At 39.5% G+C, this 23,873-nt stretch overlaps 1 protein-coding gene and 1 pseudogene across 3 annotated transcripts in view; both read left to right on the top strand.

Moving 5' to 3' along the window:
* The window catches only part of DLGAP1 (DLG associated protein 1), a 988,253-nt gene that overhangs the window by 485,346 nt on the left and 479,034 nt on the right, over window positions 1-23,873 (top strand). The window lies entirely within an intron of this gene.
* Window positions 5,125-6,790, top strand: LOC105739676 (annotated as a pseudogene).

Below are 23,873 nucleotides of genomic sequence, written 5' to 3'. Positions count from 1 at the left end.
GCAAATATCCGGCATTCCACCCATACGAAAATATAGGCCTTTGGAGACAAACATTCCTACTTTTTAAATTCTCTCACATTCTGAAGTTCCACTCTTTCCAATGTATTTGCTAACCATGCATTCTTTAAAAATGAGAATCTATATGAAAAAGAACTAAGATCTTGTCTTTAAAAAGTGACCTTAGGGCATAAGTCCAAGAGATCTATTGAACAAGATGGTGACTATAGTTAACAAAGATGCAATGTATACTTGAAAATTGCTACAAAAGTAGAATTTTAAGTATTCTCACCATAAATAAATGGCAAATCTATAAGGTAATAAATATGTTAATTAACTTGATATATGTATATGAATATATGATATGTGTATACATGTTTCAAAACATCATGTTGTATACCATAAATATATACAATATTTATTTTTCAATTCAAAAAATAAATTTGTAAAAAGTCACCTGCAAAAATGGCAGTAATAAGCATATGGACAAACTATTGGGACCCTAGGGAGAGAACAGTGCAGTGAAAATTGCTGAGTGTTGTGGTACCAGTACCATGCTGTTTTGGTTACTGTAGCCTTGTAGTATAGTTTGAAGTCAGGTAGTGTGATGCCTCCAGCTTTGTTCTTTTGGCTTAGGATTGACTTGGCAATGCAGGCTCTTTTTTGGTTCCATATGAACTTTAAAGTAGTTTTTTCCAATTCTGTGAAGAAAGTCATTGGTAGCTTGATGGGGATGGCATTGAATCTATAAATTACCTTGGGCAGTATGGCCATTTTCACGATATTGATTCTTCCAACCCATGAGCATGGAATGTTCTTCCATTTGTTTGTATCTTCTTTTATTTCATTGAGCAGTGGTTTGTAGTTCTCTTTGAAGAGGTCCTTCACATCCCTTGTAAGTTGGATTCCTAGATATTTTATTCTCTTTGAAGCAATTGTGAATGGGAGTTCACTCATGATTTGGCTCTCTGTTTGTGAGACATAGATCAATGAACAGAACAGAGCCCTCAGAAATAATGCCACATATCTACAACTATCTGATCTTTGACAAACCTGACAAAAACAAGAAATGGGGAAAGGATTCCCTATTTAATAAATGGTGCTGGGAAAACTGGCTAGCCATATGTAGAAAGCTGAAACTGGATCCCTTCCTTACACCTTATACAAAAATTAATTCAAGATGGATTAAAGACTTAAATGTCAGACCTAAAACCATTAAAATCCTACAAGAAAACCTAGGCAATACCATTCAAGACATAGGCGTGGGCAAGGACTTCATGTCTAAAACACCAAAAGCAATGGCAACAAAAGCCAAAATTGACAAATGGGATCTAATTAAACTAAAGAGCTTCTGCACAGCAAAAGAAACTACCATCAGAGTGAACAGACAGCCTATAGAATGGGAGAAAATTTTTGCAACCTACTCATCTGACAAAGGGCTAATATCCAGAATCTACAATGAACTCAAACAAATTTGCAATAAAAAAACAAACAACCCCATCAAAAAGTGGGCGAAGGACATGAACAGACACTTCTCAAAAGAAGACATTTATGCAGCCAAAAAACATATGAAAAAATGCTCATCATCACTGGCCATCAGAGAAATGCAAATCAAAACCACAGTGAGATACCATCTCACACCAGTTAGAATGGCCATCATTAAAAAGTCAGGAAACAACAGGTGCTGGAGAGGATGTGGAGAAATAGGAACACTTTTACACTGTTGGTGGGACTGTAAACTAGTTCAACCATTGTGGAAGTCAGTGTGGCGATTCCTCAGGGATCTAGAACTAGAAATACCATTTGACCCAGCCATCCCATTACTGGGTATATACCCAAAGGACTATAAATCATGCTGCTATAAAGACACATGCACACGTATGTTTATTGCGGCACTATTCACAATAGCAAAGACTTGGAACCAACCCAAATGTCCAACAACGATAGACTGGATTAAGAAAATGTGGCACATATACACCATGGAATATTATGCAGCCATAAAAATGATGAGTTCATGTCCTTTGTAGGGACATGGATGAAGCTGGAAACCATCATTCTCAGTAAACTATCGCAAGGACAAAAAACCAAACACCGCATGTTCTCACTCATAGGTGGGAACTGAACAATGAGAACTCATGGACACAGGAAGGGGAACATCACACTCCGGGGACTGTTGTGGGGTTGGGGGGAGGGGGGAGGGACAGCATTAGGAGATATACCTAATGCTAAATGACGAGTTAATGGGTGCAGCAAAACAACATGGCACGTGGATACATATGTAACAAACCTGCACATTGTGCACATGTACCCTAAAACCTAAAGTATAATAATAAAAATAATAATAATAATAATAATAATAATGATGATGCATGCAGGGCTTAACACCTAGGTGATGGGTTGATAGGTGCAGCAAACCACCACGGCACAGATTTACCTATGTAACAAACCTGCACATCCTGCACGTGTATCCTGGAAATTAAAATTAAATTAATTTAAATTAAAAAAAAAGAAGTGATATTTCTGAGCCCATTGAGCCTTTATATAAACATATGAATATCCAGCCCTAATAACTAAAAAGAGGCTATCTTGGAAAATGCTTTGTTATGTGCTGTTTCATATCACTGAATGAAACCTGCGTTTTCATTAAACAGGTTCCAAACACACGTTTTGTTGAATCTAAAAAATGACATTTCAGCTGTTATTAGGCCTATATTAAGAATATACAAATATCCAGGCCTAAGAACTAAAAACAAGCTATGTGTGAAAAAGCTTTGTGATGTGCTGCTTTATATCACTGAATGGAACCTGTGTTTTCATTAAACAAGTTCCAAACAAACACACACACCAAACAAAACAAACAAAAAAAAAAAGGAAGAAAGAAAGAAAAGAGAAAAGCAGAAGTGCCAAGTAACTATTGATTAGCTTAATTTCCAGTCTGAGGGCTGAACTACTCTGCAGAGGTTCATAGGAGGCCCCAGAGGGTGAAAATTCCAACTGTTTATGGTATAAAGAAGTGATTAAGAGCATTGTTTTGTTCCTTAAAAGATGTCTGATGATATTACCACACAGAAACCTAGTGAGGATCTTTCATGTCTCTCTCTCTCGATATATACACACATATATGTGTAGACACATAATTTTGTGTTAGCATTTCAAAAATATCACAACTATTTGTGAAAAAAACAACATTCTGGCTTCAAGTCTTGGTTGGGTTGGCTTTCTTCAACTAAATACTTTCTGTTAGTGCTTAGAATATGTGGAAATCAGAATTCTTAAGAATAGCTGCTATGCGTACAATGCATGTGGTTGATTCGCTGCTGTTACTACTTTCCATGCTTTATCACCAGCTTGGCCCTTTCACTGTCAAATCAGATCACCCTGATGAATGTTTTGTCACTCCTCTACTTCATACAGTATTTTTTTTTTTGCTGTATACCAAATAAAAAATAAATGTACAAACATAAAAAAAAAAAGAAAATTGCTGAGCATTTTGGTTTTTTCCTTTCTGGAAAGGAGTAGGAAATCTACGTGGCAGAAACACCTGTACATCTAAGCAAAGCTCTGGTATTCAGCTAGGAATTAGGAGATGCCCTTCCTTTTGCAAACACATTTAAATCACATTGAACAAAATTACTATGGGTAAGGATGAATATCCCACTTCATTTTGGACACAAATTATTATAATGCCGTAAGCACTTTCTGCTCCTGCTCATCAAGTGCAGCTGCAAAGTCTGGTGTCTCTCCTGTGGCAGAGCCGTCTTCCTCTATGCTCCTGTTAGGAACTGGGCTGCTGCTTCCAGGTCCTGCTGCTTCCACCAAGCCAAGACTCACTTGAGGCAGTAGGTGCTGCCTCCAGATAAGCCACGATGCCTGAGATCAGACCCCCGCAGCCTCTCCTCTCCTCCTGCCACACCATCTCTATCTCCCGTTATCTTTTTTTGTTTTTTACTTTTTACTTTATTTATTTATTTATTTATTTTTTGAGATGAAGTCTCGCTTTGTCACTCAGGTTGGAGTGCAATGGCACTATCTCGGCTTACTGTAACAACCACCTCCCGCATAAAAGCAATTCTCTTGTCTCAACCTCCCAAGTAGCTGGGATTACAGGCATGTGCCACCACGCCTGGCTAAGTTTTTGTATTTTTAGTAGAGATGGAGTTTCACCATGTTGGCCAGACCGGTCTCAAACTCCTGACCTCAAGTGATCCACCTGCCTCAGCTTCCCAAAGTGCTGGGATTACAGGCGTGAGCCACTGCACCCAGCTATATTTTTACTTTTAATTGACAAATAATAATTGTGTGTATTTGTGGGGTACAAGGTGATGTTTCGATCTATGTATACATTATAGAAGGATTCAATCAAGCTAATTAACATATCTGTCATCTCCCAATTTATCATCTTTTGTGGTAAGAACTTAAAAAATCTATTTTAGCAATATTGAAATAAACATTATGCTTAACTGTGGTTACCATGCAGGGTAACAGTTGCAGTGTAACAGTTGCAGTGTGATAGTCTAATTGAAACTTTGTACACTTTGACCAACATCTTTTCTTTCCCCATCTCTTCATCTCCTCTCCAGCCTCACCTCAGGTAACCAACTTTCTACTTTGTCTTTCTAAGAGATATGCTTTACAGAAATCCACATATGAGTTAATACAGTACAGTCATGTGTCACTTAATCATGGGAGTACATTCTGAGAAATGCATCATTAGGTGATATCACCGAGTGAACATTATATAGAGTGCAACCCTAGATGGTAGAGCCTACCCCACAACTAGACTATATGGTATAGCACATTGCTACTAGGCTGCAAACCTGTACACATGGTACTGTGCTGAATACTGTAGGCAATTGTAACACCATGGTAAATATTTGTGCGTCTAAACATAGAAAAAACATGGTAAAAATAGGGCTTTATAGTCATGGGACTGCCACTGTACATGCAATGCAGTCTGTGGTTGACCGAAACATTATTGTGTGGTGCACGACCATAGTTGTTTTTCTGTGCATGGCTTATTTCATTTAGCATAATGTCATCCAAGTTCATCCATGTTGTGCAAATGACAGCATTTTCTTCTTTTTATGGCTTTGCAGTATTCCATTGTTTATATATACCACATTTTATTTATTCATTTATCTGTTGATGGACAGATAGGTATGTCTTTATTACTCAATGTGGTCATTTCACCAGAGAGGTGGATTTACATACGTACACTTTCCACATACTTTTCATTTAATTCTTCCTCTAAAACCTCACTAATGCTGTTCCCCCTCCTCTGCCTCTGTCCATCAAGATCTGTCCTATACAACATAGTAAATTCTAAATAGAAGAAGTTAAGTGTGCAACATCAACCCATAAAAAAACCAGGGGGAAAATTGAATCGTCTTCGAAAGTTCTAGACCGGGAAGAGCTTTGGAACAATAGAAGAAACCATAAAAGTAAGAATCAGGCTCTCTGCTCCTCCCATTTGACAGACAGCTAAATATTCTTATGCAGGATCAGCCATGTGCCTGAGACACCATGGTAAAGGTGAAGGCTATATGACCAACGAACTTGGTCATATTGGGTACCTGGTCACCAGAACTGCTTTTCACTCTGGTAAAGTGGATATTGTCACCATCGGTTACCCTTCATTGACCTCAACGACATGGTCTGCATGTTCCAGTATGATTCCACCCATGGCTAATTCCACAGCACCATCAAGACTGAGAATGGGAAGCTCGTCATCAATGGAAATTGCATGACTCATCATCCAAGGCGAGATCCCACCAAAATTAAATGAGAGGATGCTGGCACTGAGTACATTGTGGAGTCCACTAGTGTCTTCATGACCATGGAGAAGGCTGGGGCTCACTTGCAGGGGGTACCAAAAGGGTCATCATTTCTGCCCCCTCTGCTGATGGGCATGAACAATGAGAAGTATGAAAACAGCCTCAAGATCATCAGCAACACCTCCTGTGCCACCAACTGCTTTGCCCCCCACCAGCCAAGGTCATCCATGACAACTTTGGAATCGTGGAAGGACTCATGACCATGGTCCATGCCATTACTGCCACCCAGAAAACTGTGGATGACCCCTTCAAGAAACTGGCATGACAGCCACGGGGCTCTCCAGAACATCATCCCTGCATCTATTGGTGCTATCAAAGCTGTAGGCAAAGTTGTCCTGGAGCTGAATAGAAAGCTTACTGGCATGGCCTTCCTTGCCTCCACCACCAATGTGTTGGTCATGGACCTGACCTGCCAGATATGATGACATGAGGAAGGTGGTGAAGCAGGCATCAGAGGGGACCCTTGAGGGCATCCTGGGCTACACTGAACACCAGGTTGTCGCCTCTGACTTTAACAGCAACACCCACTCTTCCACCTTCAAAGCTGGGGTGGGCATTGCCCTCAACAACCGCTTTGTCAAGCTTATTTCCTGGTATGACAATGCATTTGGCTACAGCAACAGGGTGGTAGACCTCATGGTCCACATGGCCTCCAAGGAGTAGCAGCTAGCTGGACACCAGCCCCAGCGAGAGCACAAGAGGAAGAGAGACGGGGAGTCCCTGCCACACTCAGTCCCCCACAACACTGAGACTCTCCCCTCCTCACAGTTTCCATGCAGACTCCCTGAAGAGGGTGAGACCTAGGGGAGCCCTACCTCATTGCATACATCAATAAAGTCCCCTGTACTCAGAAAAAAAACAAAAAAAAACAGAATAAACATAATTCATTAACTAACATTTCAGCATTTTAATACAGTTTAAAAATAGTAAGGCTGGGTGAAATGACTCACACCTGTAATCCCAGCACTTTGAGAGGCCGAGGCAGGCAGATCACTGGAGCTCAGGAGTTCGATACCAGCCTGGGCAACGTGGGAAAATCCCATCTCTACTAAAAATACAAAAATTAACTGGGAGTGGTGGCACACGCCTGTGGTCCCAGCTACTTGGGATACTGAGGCAGGAGAATTGCTTGAGCCTGGGAGGCAGAGGTTGCAGTAAGCCGAGATGGCACCACTGCACTCTAGCCTGGGCGACAGAGTGAGACTCTGTCTTAAAAATGAATAAAAATAAATAAATAAAATAAGAAGAATCAATCAAAGCTATTAACAAGTCAGCAGAAATTGTGTCAAGACAATTTTTTAAAAAGATTGTATAGCTACTAAAGAATTGTATTGAAACCTTTTAACAATTTAACCTTACTTGTAATGTAAGAGAAATGCAAATTTAAATCATGAGATATATTTTTCCTATTAAATTAACAGATTTTAAAAATGGTATGACCTAATCTTTGATGAGGTCATGATGAGAATAGTACCTTTATAACTTGCTGATAACGTTATAATTTAATACAGAGTTTTTGAAAATCAATTTTTCTTGTATATTAAATGCTAAAAATGGATTCATGCCTTTAACTCCAAGATTTCATTACAGGACATTCTCCTAAGAAAATAATGTAAAAAGTCATAAGCACAAAGTTATAAGTACAAATAATTTAGCCTCAAATTATTTTCCAAATGAAAAAGAAATAAACAGTAATTTTCTCTTGATATAGGTATAGATTTAATAATTACAAAGACTTCCCAGTAACATGAAGAAAATTAATACTATATAAAAATATGCAGGGAACAGAGAACACCAGAAGAAAACATAACAGTGGTATGCTAGGGTGCTAAGAATTATGGGTGATATTTACTTCATTTTTTCTATTCTCTATATTTTCATTAATGCATTTGTTATTATGGTAATATGTATAACATAAAATTTACCCTTTTAACCATTTTTTTTTTTGAGACAGAGTTTCACTCTTGTTGCCCAGGCTGGAGTGCAATGCAACCTCTACCTCCCGGGTTCACGTGATTCTCCTTCCTCAGCCTCCCAAGGAGCTGGGATTACAGGCATGCACCACAATGCCTGGCAAATTTTTTTTTTTTTTTTTTTTTTTTGTATTTTTAGTAGAGACGGGTTTCTCCGTGTTGGTCAGGCTGGTCTCAAACTCCCAACCTCAGTGTGTACAGTTTAGTGGCATTAAGGATTTCACATTGTTGCACAACCATCACCACCATCCATCTCCAGAACCTGTTCATCTTCCCAAGTGGAAACTCTGTACCCCTTAAACTCTGACTTTCCATTCCCTCTCCCCCAGGCCATGGTAACCACTATTCTACTTTCTGACTCTATGAATTTGACTTCTCTAGGTACCTCATGTAAATTAAATTATACAATATTTGTGTTTTTGTGACTGGCTTATTTCACTTTGCACAATGTCTTCGAGGTTCATCCATGTTGTAGGATGTGTCAGAATTTCCTGGCTTTTTAAGGCTAAATAATATTCTATTCTATATGCACATCACATTTTGTATCTATTCATTCTTCTAAGGACGCTTGGGTTGCTTCACTTTTTGGCTATTGTAAATAATGCTGCTATGAGCATGGGTGTACCACTATCTGTTTAAATCCCTAGTTTCCATTTTTTTCAGTATATACCCATAGTGGGATTGCTGGATCATATGGTAATTCTGTGTTTAATTTTTTTAACAACCACCAAGCCATTTTTCACAGTGACTGCGTTCAAGGGTTCCAATTTCTCCACATCTTTGCCAACACCCACTTTCTGTTTCTTTAAATAATAACCATCCTAACTGCTGTGAAGCAGTATCTCACTGTGGTTTTGATTTGCATTGCCCTAATGATTAGCGATGTTGAACATCTTTTCATGTATTGATGGGCCACTTGCATATCGTGTTTGGAGAAAGGCCCATTCAATTTCCTTGCCCATTTTTAATGGGGATGTTTGTTTTGTTAGTGAGTTGTAGGAAGTGTTTGTTTTGCATATATATTTATATATATAATTTTTATTTTTAATTGTAATTAAAAAACACATAAAAATAACCATCCTTACTTTCTTTGAGTGTACAGTTCCACAGTGTTAAGTACCTTCACACTGTGGTGCAACAGATTTCCAGAAATCTTCATCTTGCAAAACTGAAACTCTGTACCCATTAAATAACAACTCCCCATTTATTTCCCCTTGCCCAGCCCCTGGCAATCACCATTCCACTTTCTGTGCCTATGAATTTGACTACTTTAGTTACCTCATATATGTAGAATCATACAGGGTTGGTCTTTTTGAGACTGATTTATTTCACTTTAGCATAATATCCTCAAGATTTATCCATGTTGTACTATATGACAGGATTTCTTACCTATGTAAGACTGAATAATATTCCATGCTATGTATTGCTTTTATATTTTTTATTTACAAATTGTAAAATACTACTCATCAATATGAATCTTATACTGTCCTCTTCCCTGTTTCAATCACCTAAAACCTCTTTTCTATATTAGGTCTTTTGACATTGAATGTTTTCAGTGTCATACTTTCATTTACCTGATTAATAATAAGTTCTTTATGTTTCACTTTTAACCAAAGCAGGAACACCAGGGCAAACAGTCCAGTAAAAAAGAAAAGCAAAGAGTGGCCATGCTGAGAGTGAAGCAAACCCATGATATATTCATGGAAAAGCTGGATTTTTTCTCTCCTTGGAAAGTGAGATCTTTTGTGTGAAGAACTATTGAAATCTGAAGCTTCTCTTAGGAAGTTAAAAGTTCTTTTGAAAATATTTAAAAGCCCTGAATTAAAAGATCTTAATACAGTCACGTGCAATACAACTACATTTAGGTCAAGGATGAACCGCCTATAGGACAGTGGTCCCATAAGATTATAAGAACGTGTTTTCAAGATCAGGAGATTGAGACTATCCTGGCCAACATGGTGAAATCCAGTCCCTACTAAATTACAAAAAAATTAGCTGGGTGTGGTGGCGGGCGCCTGTAGTCCTAGCTACTCGGGAGGCTGAGGCAGGGGAATTGCTTGAAATCAGGAGGCAGAGGTTGCAGTGAGCCGAGATCGCACCATTGCACTCCAGCCTGGCGACAGGGTGAGACTCCATCTCAAAAAAATAAATAAAGTGTTTTTACTGTGTCTTTTCTATGTTTAGATAGGGTTAGATACACAAATACTTCCCACGGTGTTACAATTGCCTACAGTATTCAGGACAGTCACATGCTGTGCAGATTTGTAGCCTAGGAGCGATGGGCTTTAGCATATAGCCTGAGAGTGTGGTAGGCTATGCCATCTAGGTCCATCTAAGTCCACTCTATGTTCACACAAGGACAACAGCAGCACATGTCTCAGAACGTATCCTCATTGTTCAACTGTGCATGACTCTACAGTATTATCTTCTGCTGTGTTTTCCTTGTGAACCCTCAGCTAATTAACATGGATCCCGAGCCCTGGGCCTTCCCCGGAACTTTCTAGCCTAGATCTAGTTTGTCAGGTTTCAGAAAGAATAAAATTATCTAAAATTGAGGGAAAAAAATTTGGCAGGCAATTTGGAGAAGACTCTCAGTTGGCCTGCCAACAACACTGGCAGAAGAAATGTAGTTGAGTTGGAAGCCTTCCAGCATGTTCCCTAGGGGATGCTCACACAGGAACCACAGGTGAACTAGGGAAGCCCTGGCTCCTAAAGCCTGAGCAGGAACCATATACTCCACCACTCCCCTCCTAAAGTGAAATTGAGTTCCAAACCAGGAGTAACAGGAGCACAAAGGTGATGGAGCTCATACAAGCTGAGATGAATTGCAGCTTCCAGGACGGAAATGACTAGTAGCTTATTATTTGTCATTGGCTCCAGATAAATCTTACAGCCTGCTTAAAGCAAATGTATTGACTTTTTTTTTTTTTTTTTTTTGGCTGTGGCTATTCTGACTATTCTCTTTTACTGAAAATGGTTTTTTTCTAATTAGATAGCAGCGGCCTGAAGGTAGGACCATCTTAGTTTCTCTGTGTTCCTTATAGAATCTAGGAAATTATTTTGTACATAGTAAGTATTCAATAAATATTGGATTACTCAACTTGAATAAAAACAGCCAGATGATAATACCTTAATAGTCCCAGAATTAAGTTTCTTTGGACAGTGATTTGTTGATATTTTTAAATTAGCTATTAGACACAACACCCTGCAGCAAAAAGGCTTTGCTTACTTGAGCTCACGCTTGTTGTCCTTTTGGAGTCTGAAGCCTAATTAATGTAGAATAGAGCCTCTTTCGGAATAAAAGTCCTCTATCCTATGGGCTTATTCTTTGGGTCTCTAAACACAGATTGGGGAACAGAAAAGAAATTCATTTGGCTTCAGGCTAGGGATAGGCACCTCCCCGCCCATCTGCCTTTCAGTGTTGCTGGCCAGGGCAGGGGGAGCCAGTGTGATTTGCCCAAACCTCCCTCCCTGAGGTGTCATGTTGCTGTGATGGTGTCACAGGAGTCTCAGGAAAGCTGAGAACTCAACATAACAAAGTTCCTACATGGACAGTGGTGCTCAATACTTGCTTCTTAAAAAATAGATTAGTTAGGACTATCTGATGCCAGAGACTGAACCTAGTCACTTAATAATCAGGTTCCCACAGATCTACTTATCTATATCCCAAACACTGTATAATTCTAAAACTATGAGAAAGAAAGAAAGAGAGTGTGTGTGTATGACTCAACTGCCTCAAACACACCAGGGAAACATGTTTGAGTATAAATAACTGAAGACAGAAAAGACAGAATGAATCAACCAGAGGACTAGGGAGAGTTATATATAAACTGATATAGATACATATAATTTTTTAAAATTATTTTTAAATAGAGACAGGATTTTGCCATGTTGCCCAGGCTGGTCTCGAACTCCCAGCTTCAAGTGATCCTCCCACCTTGGCCTCCGGAAATGCTGGGGTAACAGGCGTGAGCCACCATGCCTGGCCTAGTGATATAATTTTTTTTATACACGCCTTGAGGTGTTGTATTTTTTATAAGTGGTATTATAGAATTTATAAACTCATAAAAAATTTTAAAACAAGGTAAACTGTAATATTTTAATTGAAAACACTTCTTTAGATATATCCTTGAAAACTGAAAACTTACACATTACAGGATTGTTATCCTGTTAGTTGGACACTGTTAAATGACCAAAGCTATTCATGGTCTGCTGATGAGAACCCAAGTAAAGAGTCTTCCCTTAGTTAATTCACAGGATCCTCCCTGACTCAACTGGACCAGCACTTTACAGTTGCATAAAACCCTGGTTTTGAATTGTTCTTGTCCCTCAATATCCACTGAGGCTGTCATGAAAATTATTATGCTTATTAATATAGAACCCCATGGATTGCTTAATGAAAGATACTTAAGAATTTGCCAGGTTTAATTTTTATTGCTATTTAGAGAACAAGATTTTCTAAACCTATAGCCCTGTGACTCTTCAAAACCATCAGCCAGGAATCCTTTTTGGATACACTGATATTTCTCTATGTTATCCTTAGTACAGCTTAGCTTACCAAAGGATAGATGGACAAAAGAGTCTTAAAGGTTTCCAGTTTCATCCATGTCCCTACAAAGGACATGAACTCATCATTTTTTATGGCTGCATAGTATTCCATGGTGTATATGTGCCACATTTTCTTAATCCAGTCTATCGTTGTTGGACATTTGGGTTGGTTCCAAGTCTTTGCTATTGTGAATAGTGCCGCAGTGAACATACATGTGCATGTGTCTTTATAGCAGCATGATTTATAGTCCTTTGGGTATATACCCAGTAATGGGATGGCTGGGTCAAATGGTATTTCTAGTTCTAGATCCCTGAGGAATCGCCACACTGACTTCCACAATGGTTGAACTAGAAACTGGAAACCATCATTCTCAGTAAACTATCACAAGGACAAAAAACCAAACACCGCATGTTCTCACTCATAGGTGGGAATTGAACAATGAGAACTCATGGACACAGGAAGGGGAACATCACACTCCGGGGACTGTTGTGGGGTGGGGAGAGGGGGGAGGGACAGCATTAGGAGATATACCTAATGCTAAATGACGAGTTAATGGGTGCAGCACACCAACATGGCACATGGATACATCTGTAACAAACCTGCACATTGTGCACATGTACCCTAAAACTTAAAGTATAATAAAAAAGAAAGGGTCTTAAAGGTTAAGTCTTGGAACAATATAAAATGCAGTCTGCAAACACTTGGGGGGGCATCATACCAGTCAATTACACATACCAATACTTTTTTAGAAAAAAACAAAAGAATAGAATAGGCAAAATACATTGGACTTATTTACAAAACATGTTTCAGGTATACATACACATATGTGATATTATGTCATATATATGTTAGCATACATTTTATAAATGTCTTATGTATGTATTTACCTGTATATATACTGGTCAGGATGTAAAATTTGTTACTATCGGTAGCAGTCAAAAAAAATGTTAAGTCACTGATTTAGAGGACTTAATGCTAAACTAACGGAAAGCACTTACCGTGAAAAGAACTCCTACCTCTGAATAGAAATAATAGAAACTACCATCACAAACTGGTCAACAATTTACTGCAAAGTTCTTGCCAGAGGCCAGAGTCTGGCTCATGTTCTAGGTCAATGCTACAGACTGAAAGCTGGATGGAGAAAAGCGACCTTGAGGTTATGCTGTAGCTACCGAAAGAAGGCAGGTGGAGGGGGCTGTTACTTTGGTTGCAATAACGTGGAATAGATGTGGGGTGCTAGAGGAGGACAGATGTGAAATTGGAAGGTGGTTCCAGCTGTCTCAATGCTTGATTAGGCCTTAAATCTGTATTCCAGCATTTCCCACTTCTGGAAATAAATGCATACCTAGCCCAGAGACAAGGGCGGAAGCAGACCTCATAGGCCCAGGGTGCAGGGCTCCTATGGGGACCTCGGAACTAGGGCAGGGGCTTATATTTTATTCTTGAAACCCAGTTGATATTAAAGTGGATTTCAGTTCAATTTGGGGGAAAAACCCCTTTTGCTTGCATATTTTTAATGTTAATATTAATGTCAAGATATCTCTAATATGATTTAGTAATAACATATCCTTCGTTCTAAATTTAGTACCTGTTTGATAATTAATTGATTAAAAACTAAGAGTGAAACTGTATTACTATTTTGCAGTCTGATATGGGGCAAGATGTTTATCTTCTTCATTTCTCTTTATTTTTTAGATTTTCTAGAAGATGTACTTCTTGATGAGGCCAACATTTCTCTCTCATGTCCCACACATTTCTATTATATATTTGCTATAATTTGTAGCACTCACATTTGTTGTAAAATCGCTTTTGACAGTGTATTTGAGTTAAAGTACAAAGGTTCATTACCAAAGCTCTCTTTCTTTGGAGGGCTTTTTATTATTAGTGCTACAAAATTGATCCTAATGGCTTCAATAAGAATACTGGGATGAAAGTGTTTTATTTTCTTTTCCTTTGTTTCTAGTTGTCATATTTTCCTGGAACTCTGAGGTTTGAAAATATGCAAAGAATTCATCTCATTTATTCTCTGTGAGATTTAAAACTAAAACTGATTATTTAGCCAAAATAAAATTCAATAAAATCATATTTTTATATGAAAGAGAGAAGGATGACAAGGGTAAATTGCAGGAGTACAATGGTAGTCAACTCATCTTAAATTCTTCATTTTCATTTTTGTAATATGTTTGCTTCATGTTGCTCTGGAAAACTGTGTTCTGTTGCTTTACCTACAAAGACAAACATTAATCAAACTTACCACTAGTATTAAGCACTGATTAAACACCCACATCCTAACACAACAAATCTGCTGACTTCTCTTCGTGTGCTTTCCATCTTAACACACAGACACAGACAAGACTGATAGTCTTAAGAAGGCCCTTTATCAGAAGTATTTAATCCTAGAGTCTTTTCCTTTACATACTCTATTCAAGAAAGGCCCTTTACATGAAACACATTAAAAAATTAAATAAGGATCATCGCTGGATAGAGCCTCCTTAACTGCAAGCTGACAGACATAGAATAGTTGGCAGAAGGAAGCTGGCACTCTTATTAAGGGCCTAATTTTGATTTTGCATAATTTGTGGATAGTCACTACTAAAATAAAATACTGAAGAGCTGCATCTGTGCTAATTTCTTTGGTAGGATTTTTTTTTAAGAATAGACTGAAATCGTGAAACTGCTATAACTTGGGCCACAGTTTTTCTGCAAGGACGGGTACTTTTACTTTATTCTGGATCTCTTTTACAAATAAGGTCTTAAACCACTGTCTTCTTTCTGTGTATATCTATTTTGTTTCGAGAACAAGCACCCTTTTCTCTTTAATATTCTTTTCCTACGGCTAGAATTGGTCAGCAGTGTAATACACTCAGTCAACGCCTAATTGAATAAAATGTGACAGAACATTTTGCAAAAACCAGTGGTAACCATAGAAGACCTCACTGTTTTTCTTTGCCACTTAGTCTTCAAGAAGGAAGGACTAAAAGTTGTATTTCTTTTCAGATGACAATTATTGGTGTGTTGATTGACTACGTGATCATTAGTGAGATTTCTAGTATATTGTTTTGTAATAGTAGAATTGCTATAAAATTTGGCAGATGGAAGTTCACATAGTTTGACCTGGAAAGTTGAACTACTTCAATCTTCAAATTTTTCCTTGTAAACTCTTTCATAGTAGCAAAATAATCATAATTTTCTTTGAATATTGTTAAGGAAAATAGTATTTCTCTTTCAGAATATACATCCTACATCCCCAGTGCTGTTCATTCATTAGTTAACTTCTTTCCTTTGTTGTCTCGCTGGTCTCTTGCCACCTGCAAAATGTCTTTTAAAAGAAAGTTGGAGAAAGAATGCCGTGTCATTTTTCTTCAAAAGAAATCAATAATTTTGTTTGTTACCAGGTCCTCTTAATTATTTCTCTTCTTGTTAATTATTTTGATTATTAGTTCCACATAGCTGGGCAGGGACAAGGAAGAAAAAAATAAACCTCCCTTGCATGGTATTACTTATTAGCTGTTCCAATAAAAGTTTGATTGGGTATGATGATTCAAAGTTTTCAGGAAAGGCATTTTCTTTGAATTTCAATTACCTCCACTTGTTCTAAATAATATTTGCACAAATAATTGAATATTGGTTTGAAATCAACCTTCAAATATTACTGTGTTCTTTCTAAAACTTCATCAGACTGTGATATGTCTTTTGAAAGCCAGGAATACAAATATAAAGATGTTAACTATTTAAAACTTCTATGATGGTCTGTTTGGGTAAAGAGATTGCCCAAAATATGTTTTTCAGCAACTTTCTGTGTTTTCAAGTTTTTTTAAGGTATATATAGTTAGCCATTTTATTCAGCAAGTCTTAGTTGAGTGCCTGCCATGAGCCAATGACACACTGATTAATAGGGATACAAAGGGAACAAGATAGACAAGTGCTAGAAATTTTACTGCATAAAATAAAAAGTGGAGATCAATAGCTGCGTAAAAATGATGTGAAATTGGGGTAAGATCTAGCGTTGCCTTTTAAGATGAAAGAGTATCTTAGCATATTTAAATATTAAAGGAAAGATACTAAGGGTCCGTGAAGGATTTAAGATACAGGAGAAAGAAGTGGGGCAGGGTGAGGCCCAGTAAATTTATGCTCAGATTAGAGCAGTTATGTCTCCTTCATCTAAATATGATCAAAAGCAGAGAGATGTGACAGAGCTAGGTACATATTCTGGATTAGTGTCAGGAAGTTTTTCCAATAACTTATTTTATCTGTGAAGAGTAAGCAATAAGATGATTTATTGGTAGTGATAAGCAAATAGACAAATGAAATGTTCAAAACAGCTACAAGGAGAATGTGAAGGACTGCTAAGAAGGGAAGTGTGGCTTGCCTCTTGGCGTTAGGTGTCCAATGCAGTTGAGAGGCACACATTTATCCTATATGTGTGTATGGGGATCAATCTGCATAGTTGGGTGATTTTCTCAGAAGCCCTCAACAGTTTTACTTAGTTGTGGAAATACATAAACTCAAATTTTTAAAAATAGCTCCACATAGTCTGAAGCCAAAAGTAGAGTCAAATGCTCTTTAAGACAAAATAACCAAGTATGGGCTTCAGAAATGAAACAGAGAGTGATCAATACTACCATTACGTCTATGTTTTACATTTTCTCTTTAGAGACTGTAAAGTTTAAATGGAGCTTAAATGACAGCTCTGCAGAGGACAGCCTGCTCTCCTCCTTACCAGTGGTTCTCAAACTTCAGCAGGCATCAGAGTCACCTGCAGGGCTTGTTAAAACTCAGGTTCCTGGACCTCAACCCCAGAGTTTGAGATTCAGTAGTTCTGGGGTGAAGCCCTAGAATTTGCATTTTTAATGAGTTCCCAGGTTCTGCAGAGTCTGTTGATCGGGGCACCACATCTTGAGAATCACTGTTCTAAATAAAACTCTCAAATGCCAGGACAAATATCTGCAAAGGTTAAAGTCACTGTGAGCTCATCAGTTCATAATCTATTTCTCATTCCTTGCTGATGTGCTCAGTGCCTACCAGTGCCTGGCTGGAGCCCAGCAACTGTTTTGAGAAAGAAAAATAAGTTAGTATTTATTGAATGCCCTCTACAATGTGGTAGGCACATTCCCTCCACCAATGTAGGCAGGCACAGCCATATTTACACAAACATATTAAAATAAGATTAGTCACTCAGCAGTTTGAGCCGGTGGACTAGTCCTTCTTTTTAAACTACTCTCTTCTCCAGGTCCTGGACCACCTCACCTCCTGGTTTCCCTTCTGCTTCACTGGCCACTTCTCTTAGAAAACCTGGCTTTCTCCTCCTCCTCCTCCTCCTCTCTTGGACCTCAGAATATTGAATGCCCCAAGGAGCTCTTTTCCTGATGACCTTCTCTCCTATTCCTAGATGATCTCATTAGTCCCAAGGCTTCAGATAACATCAACATGCTGGCGTCATCCAAATCTGTTATCTCCAGCTGAGACATCCCCTCTCACCTGATACTCATTAATCCAGCTGCCAACTCGGCCCCTCCAGTTGAATATCTAATAAACGTCTCCAATGTAACAGGTCCAAAACAAAATCCTCACTTACCTCAAGCCTACTTCTGTCTCTTCTTTCCTGCCTCAGTAGATATCATTCCCATATATCAGTTGCTCAGGCCAAAAACTTAAGCCATTGTAACTTGGATTTCTTTTTTGTGCTACCTTTCCAAAACCCCTTCGATCAGTTTTGGCTCCAAAACAGTTTCTAGTTCAATTTCTTTTTACTATCTCATCTTCTGCAACCAGAGATTTTTCTCATCCCCTAATCCATGGCAATAGCTTCATAATTCATTCCTCAGTTCCCACTCTTACCTCCAATGGTTCATTCTCCACTGAGCAGCTGGAGTGATTTTGTGTTAGGGTGAATTAGATCATAACAGTTCCCTGGTTAAAACCTGCTAAAGGCTTCCCCCCAACAAACTTCTTAAGGCAAATAGAGCACTACTTCTCCATCCTCATCTCCTACTACTTCCCCACCCACCAAGCCCTATGAAACTCTAGCCACCCTGGCCCCCTTTCTCCTTCTTGAACATAACAAGCTTCTCCAGCCTCTGAGCTTTCACCCTTTCTAGCTGCTGTTCCCTGTAGTGCTCCCCTCCAAACACATTAGCGAATGTGGTTTCTACCACCCTATCATTCTGTGTCCCATTTTTATTTTCCTCAGGGCACTTATTATTTAAAATTATTCATATGATTGTTTACTTAAATATTTGTCTGTATCTGGCAACTAGATTGTTAACTCCAAGCAGGCCAGGATTTTGTCTTAATAGCTGTACTCTATTTTTTTTTTATTTTTATTTTTTGACATGGAGTCTCACCCGGTCGCCCAGACTGGAGTGCAGTGGCAGGATCTCGGCTCACTGCAAACTCTGCCTCCTGGGTTCAAGCGATTCTCCTGCCTCAGCCTCCTGAGTAGCTGGGATTACAGGTGCGTGCCACCACGCCTGGCTAATTTTTGTATTTTTAGTAGAGATGGGATTTCGCCATGTTAGCCAGGCTTGCCTCGAACTCCTGACCTCAGGTGATTGGCCCACCTCGGCCTTCCAAAGTGCTGGGATTACAGATGTGAGTCACCATGCCTGGCCTGTACTCTTTTAGAACAGTACTTGCAGGGTAGTAGACACACACACAAGCATGTTGTTGAGTGGAGGAATTTTAAATCTATTGTTCTTTCCACAACACCATATTGATGCCTCTTTAGGCATTATGTTATAATTTGATCACAATCTACTCCACTATCTAGATAATGGATTGTTCCAATCAGTGATAAATTCATACATTTAAATCTGTTATTAAATCCCAAAAGCCAAAATTCCAAAAACAGATGCTTGAGCTGCTAAGCAGAAATCTCATGCCTTTGTCTTCATGTTGTTCTTAAGATTTATTTTGGATCCACCACTATGGTTTTAGCTCAACATAAACCTTGTCTGGCTACTTATTTTTGCAAAACATTAGAAACACGGTCAAGTTTTTCATTCAGGTCCTCCAGAATATCCTTGGACTTCAACTTAAGAATTAGTCCAAGTTCCCATATTGATATTCTGACAGTGATTCTAGGCTTTGTGGTGTTGTTCAGTGTTTTGTGTTACAAATATAGGCCACAGAAAAGAAATAAAGTGAATCCATGCCTCTGTTTGTTTACAAAGAGATCTTTTCACCTTTGAAATTCTATCACTATAGCCTTAAAAACAACAGGAATCTCCCTCTGGCCGGGTGGTTAGGATTTGAAATGTCTTTGTACTCTGCTTTAAATTGGAGTTCACATAAATTTGGTGACATTTCCTACTGTGGCTAAGTTAAGTCTCTTAGTAGAATCTTTCATAAGCGCGCAAGAGTAAGAGCAAGATTTGTTCATTCCAATCAAAACCAAAGTGAGACTCCCTTGTTCCCAGGGCAAACTCTCTTTGTCCACAGTTTGCACTTTCTCCTTCTCCTGTTTTTGTGCCACCTCTTAAAAACCCTTGATTGATAACATGCTTCGCTGGTTAAAGTACACCTGGTATTCTAGTAACTCCTGAAACACTAAGTGGCTACCATGTATCATTGCTATGTGAGGCCTTCATGTGTAGAAGTTTATGAAGGTTCTTCTTGCTGATACCCTCTTTGCCTTCAAGGCTCTTCCTCATCAGCACACTCTTCAGTAGTGGGCTTCCTGATGCTCCAGCACTGAGGCCTCCTCTCACATTGCGTGCTCCTGGCGATTTCATCCACTGCAGCGACAACTCCCAGTGAAGATTCCCATCTCTTATCTCCAGCCTTATGCCCTTTTCCCAGCATTGCTCACTCTGTCATCTATTTATTGAACATGTGGACAGTCCAGGGACATCTCAAACACTGCAATGCAAAACCAAACTCGTTATCTTCTCACCACCACTGCCATATTCGCTCAGACTCTTTTCTCCTTCTACAGCTTCCCAGTGCACATCATTAACAGGACAACTATTGGCCCATTTTCCCAAGTTGGAAACATTGAATTATTTCCTGAACCTTTTTTTTGCCTTTCCACTAATGATAAATAGATCCCTAAATCACATAAATTCTGCCAAAGAAAGTTACCTCTGGTGTTCTTCCTGTCTGCACTGCCACTTTTTTAAAGAGTGTAAATTATCTTACACTTTTGTGTTTTATGCTGAGACTCAAGAATAAATAGGAAGTGTGTTTACATATCCAGCTCATCATCTTAACCCACTCCTCCTAATTTTGTCTTAGGAATGATGCCTCCTGCACTGTAGAGCAATAGAAATATAACCCAAGCCATTATACAATTTTAACTTTTCCAGTAGCAACATTATAGAAATAAAAAGAAAGAAATGAAATTAACTTTAATGCTATGTTTAAGCCAATGCATCCAAAATATTAAAATTTCAAACTTTAATTGGTATTAACATTATTATTAAGGTCTTTACATTCCTTTTGCTTTGTACAAAGTCTTCGAAATCAAGGGCTCAATGGTCACATGTGGCCAGTGGCTGTCACAGCAGATAGCCTAGGTGTTGGAGGTGAGCTGAAGAGGCTTACACTAGAGATCCCACAGAAGATACACCTACAGCCTTGGTGAGGGACAAGGGCATATATCAAGGTACTTGCAATGGAAACAAAGAATCAATCCATAATCACACTGAAAACATGAAGCAGAGAACCATAAGGCAAATGTAATCCAATTAAGTATAAAATTGCATTTAAAAAAAACACAGCCCAAAGTACACAGAAAAGAATGGACCTTCAAAGGTAAAAGATAAAAACAAACCACAGCCCAGGAGAGAAGCTCAGAGACAAACTGTACTAGAAAGGGACCTGGGGCAAATGTGTCAGTAATTAGGAGGTGGTCTTGGAAAAGCAGGGTAGCCTGGGCACCTCATCTTCATGTACATTTGAGTCCAGGCAGCTGCACACTTTCCTTCAGGCTCACAAGGCACAGGAACTGTGCTCTCAACAAACGAAAAGCTCTTCTGCTGGTTTGTATTTATGAGAAGCAGAGTAGAACCCTGGGGGTGAGGGGGGCAATGAAATGGAGGCTTTGAAGCTGGAACTGGCCCAGCTTCAGGTGAAGCCTCCAAGTGGGTATTCTGAAGTAAGGACTGTAACAAGAGAGGCCAAGAAGGCTATGCTCCAGTTAGGGAAAAATCCCCTCTGGCACCCCCAAAGTAAAGCAGTCTCCCCCATCCTGCTCTCCTCACAATTATAGAAGGCAGATGGAAGAGATCAAGATGCACATGAATAGAAAACAGCACTTCTCATTTGGATTGAGGAAATTTTCAGTCTTCAATCAGTCCTTCAACATGAGTATGAATCGATAACTGAGAATCACCAAACTTTGAAAGAACACCAACACCTACAAGAAGCATCAAATCAACAAACTGAAGAACTAACTCACCCCAAGGAGATCTTGTCAATAGAAAAAAAAAGCAAAGACAATTTTCAGGTAAGCATAACAACCAAAGAAATGTAATAACTTTGTCCTCAAATATTCAATAAGATAAGACCAAGCCACTCTTTTTAAAACTCCTGGGAGATACACGCTGTCAGTCCAAAGCAAAATGCATACAATTAAAGAATAAATGTCCTGGTAGGATTCCCAAAAATATCATGAAAACAAGCATAGGGATGGAAAGAATGGGAAGAGTGATGTAGGAATGATGGATAGAGCCAAACCTCAAACGTCTATCAAATAGGAATTTCAGAAGAAAAGAACAAAAAATGGAAGAGGGAAAAAACTGACCAAATTAAAAGAAAATTTCTGTGAAGTACACAGCTTGGTATATGTTCAGAATGTTTACATATAAATAAATATATGAATATATAAAGATTCCAGGATGCAGAGAGAAGTGAACACAGATTACTTACGGGGAATGAGGAGCAGGTAGGACGAGACGTTCCATCGCAATTCATTCTACACTCCAGCAGTCATTGGATCAATTCCCCCAAGTGCTCAGGGAAAATGAATACTAGTTTGTTACCAGTTCAAACTCAAATTTAATGTGAAGAAACGACGAGTGATTGGGCAAAGTTTACCCGATGACGTCCTTTCTGAAAGAATAACTAGGGAATTTATTTCAGCAAACGAATCCAAAAAAGAAGGACTGCAGATATTATAAGTGGTAGCAAATAAAAATTCTTACCACTAAGATGTAACTGCCTGATTGTGCATCATATACTTTTTTAATCTCAAACAAAAAATCCCAGATCTTTTTGAGAATCAATATCCTAAGGTAATATCTTGTACTATCTTGTACCAAAGAAGGATCAAAGTGTTGCCCGTGACCTGTTAATACACGACGAAGGGATCCTTTACTGTATGTGACTCAGAGTCCAAGAATCTGGTCAACCACGTTAGCATCCTGCATCCAGTTCTCCCTGAAGCCTGAGCAACCCAAGCCACTGCCCTGTGCCCTGTGTCAGAAGACCCCACTGTGGCTTTCCTCTGTCCATGCCCCTCATAGCAGCATGATGAGTCTGCAGGCCCCCAAGCCCATGCTTCCCCTTGCCCCACTTGTGGGCCATGCTCCAGGTACCTGGGATGGTAGAATTCCCAGTCAGATGGCCCTGAGGCCCCTTCCAAGGCCTGCAAAGCTGTTCTCCAGGTCCGCCCTCCCACTGCTGACCGGGCATCAGTGTGTGCCCTCCTTGGATGAAGGATGGCCAAGGAGTGAGGTTTTGTCGGGAGGAGGGAGTGATGGACAAAACCTGGACACACTCGCAGGTGCCCTTGTGTATGCTGCTCACGGTATGGTGTGGATCCAGGTGTGGGAAGAGAAATGGGTGGGGCAGAGGGCCAGGACCCTTCATTTGTATTCCTGTCCTAAGTCCTGAAAATGTCAGGGACTGGCCTGCTGTCATCTTTTACAGAGCAAGAAAGACAGGGAGGAAGGAGAGAATTCAGTACACAAAGAAGTGGGATTGAAAAAAAGGCTTCAGAAAAAAGCCAACCAGACATAGCAATTGGAGGAGGAAAAGGTGGGAGCTTTTGAAGTGTTGGAGGTTTCCTGCAGTAAGTACCAGAAAACCCAGCTACAAATGGCCCAAAGGAGGTGTGTACTCACCATCACTCATACCTCAGGAAAGAGGCCTCAGGATGCTCCCTTCCTTGCTCAGTGAACTCCTCAGGGCTCCGGAGCCCTTCTGTCTTCCCTCCCTGTGTCTGAGGTTAGTGTGCAGCTTGGCCTCTGCGGCCTGCTCCCCCAGGGGCCCAGGGCAACCCATAGTTCTGGGTGATGCCCCCAGACCACAGTGTCCAGAAGCAGGAAGAGAATAAGCCTACCTCGTGTCCCTTTTCCAGAGTAAGAAAAACTCCTGGACTCCCCTTAGCCCCAGGTCTCGTTTGTCAGAACCAATCACTGGCCAGAAGAAGTTCATTTCCCATGTGCCAGGATTCACTAATACAAAGTCAGCCGTGACACCGTGAGGGCCAGTCAACCCCAAGGCCCAGGCCACCTGGACACTGCACAGAATTGGGGTTCCCACAGCTGCAAGAGGGGGCCTGGCTGGGGAGCAGGC

Source organism: Nomascus leucogenys, chromosome 4 (assembly GCF_006542625.1).
Source record: "Nomascus leucogenys isolate Asia chromosome 4, Asia_NLE_v1, whole genome shotgun sequence".
Classification (NCBI taxonomy): domain Eukaryota; kingdom Metazoa; phylum Chordata; class Mammalia; order Primates; family Hylobatidae; genus Nomascus; species Nomascus leucogenys.
The sequence above is the reverse complement of the archived record's forward strand: the minus strand, read 5'-3'. Positions and strand labels throughout refer to the sequence as shown.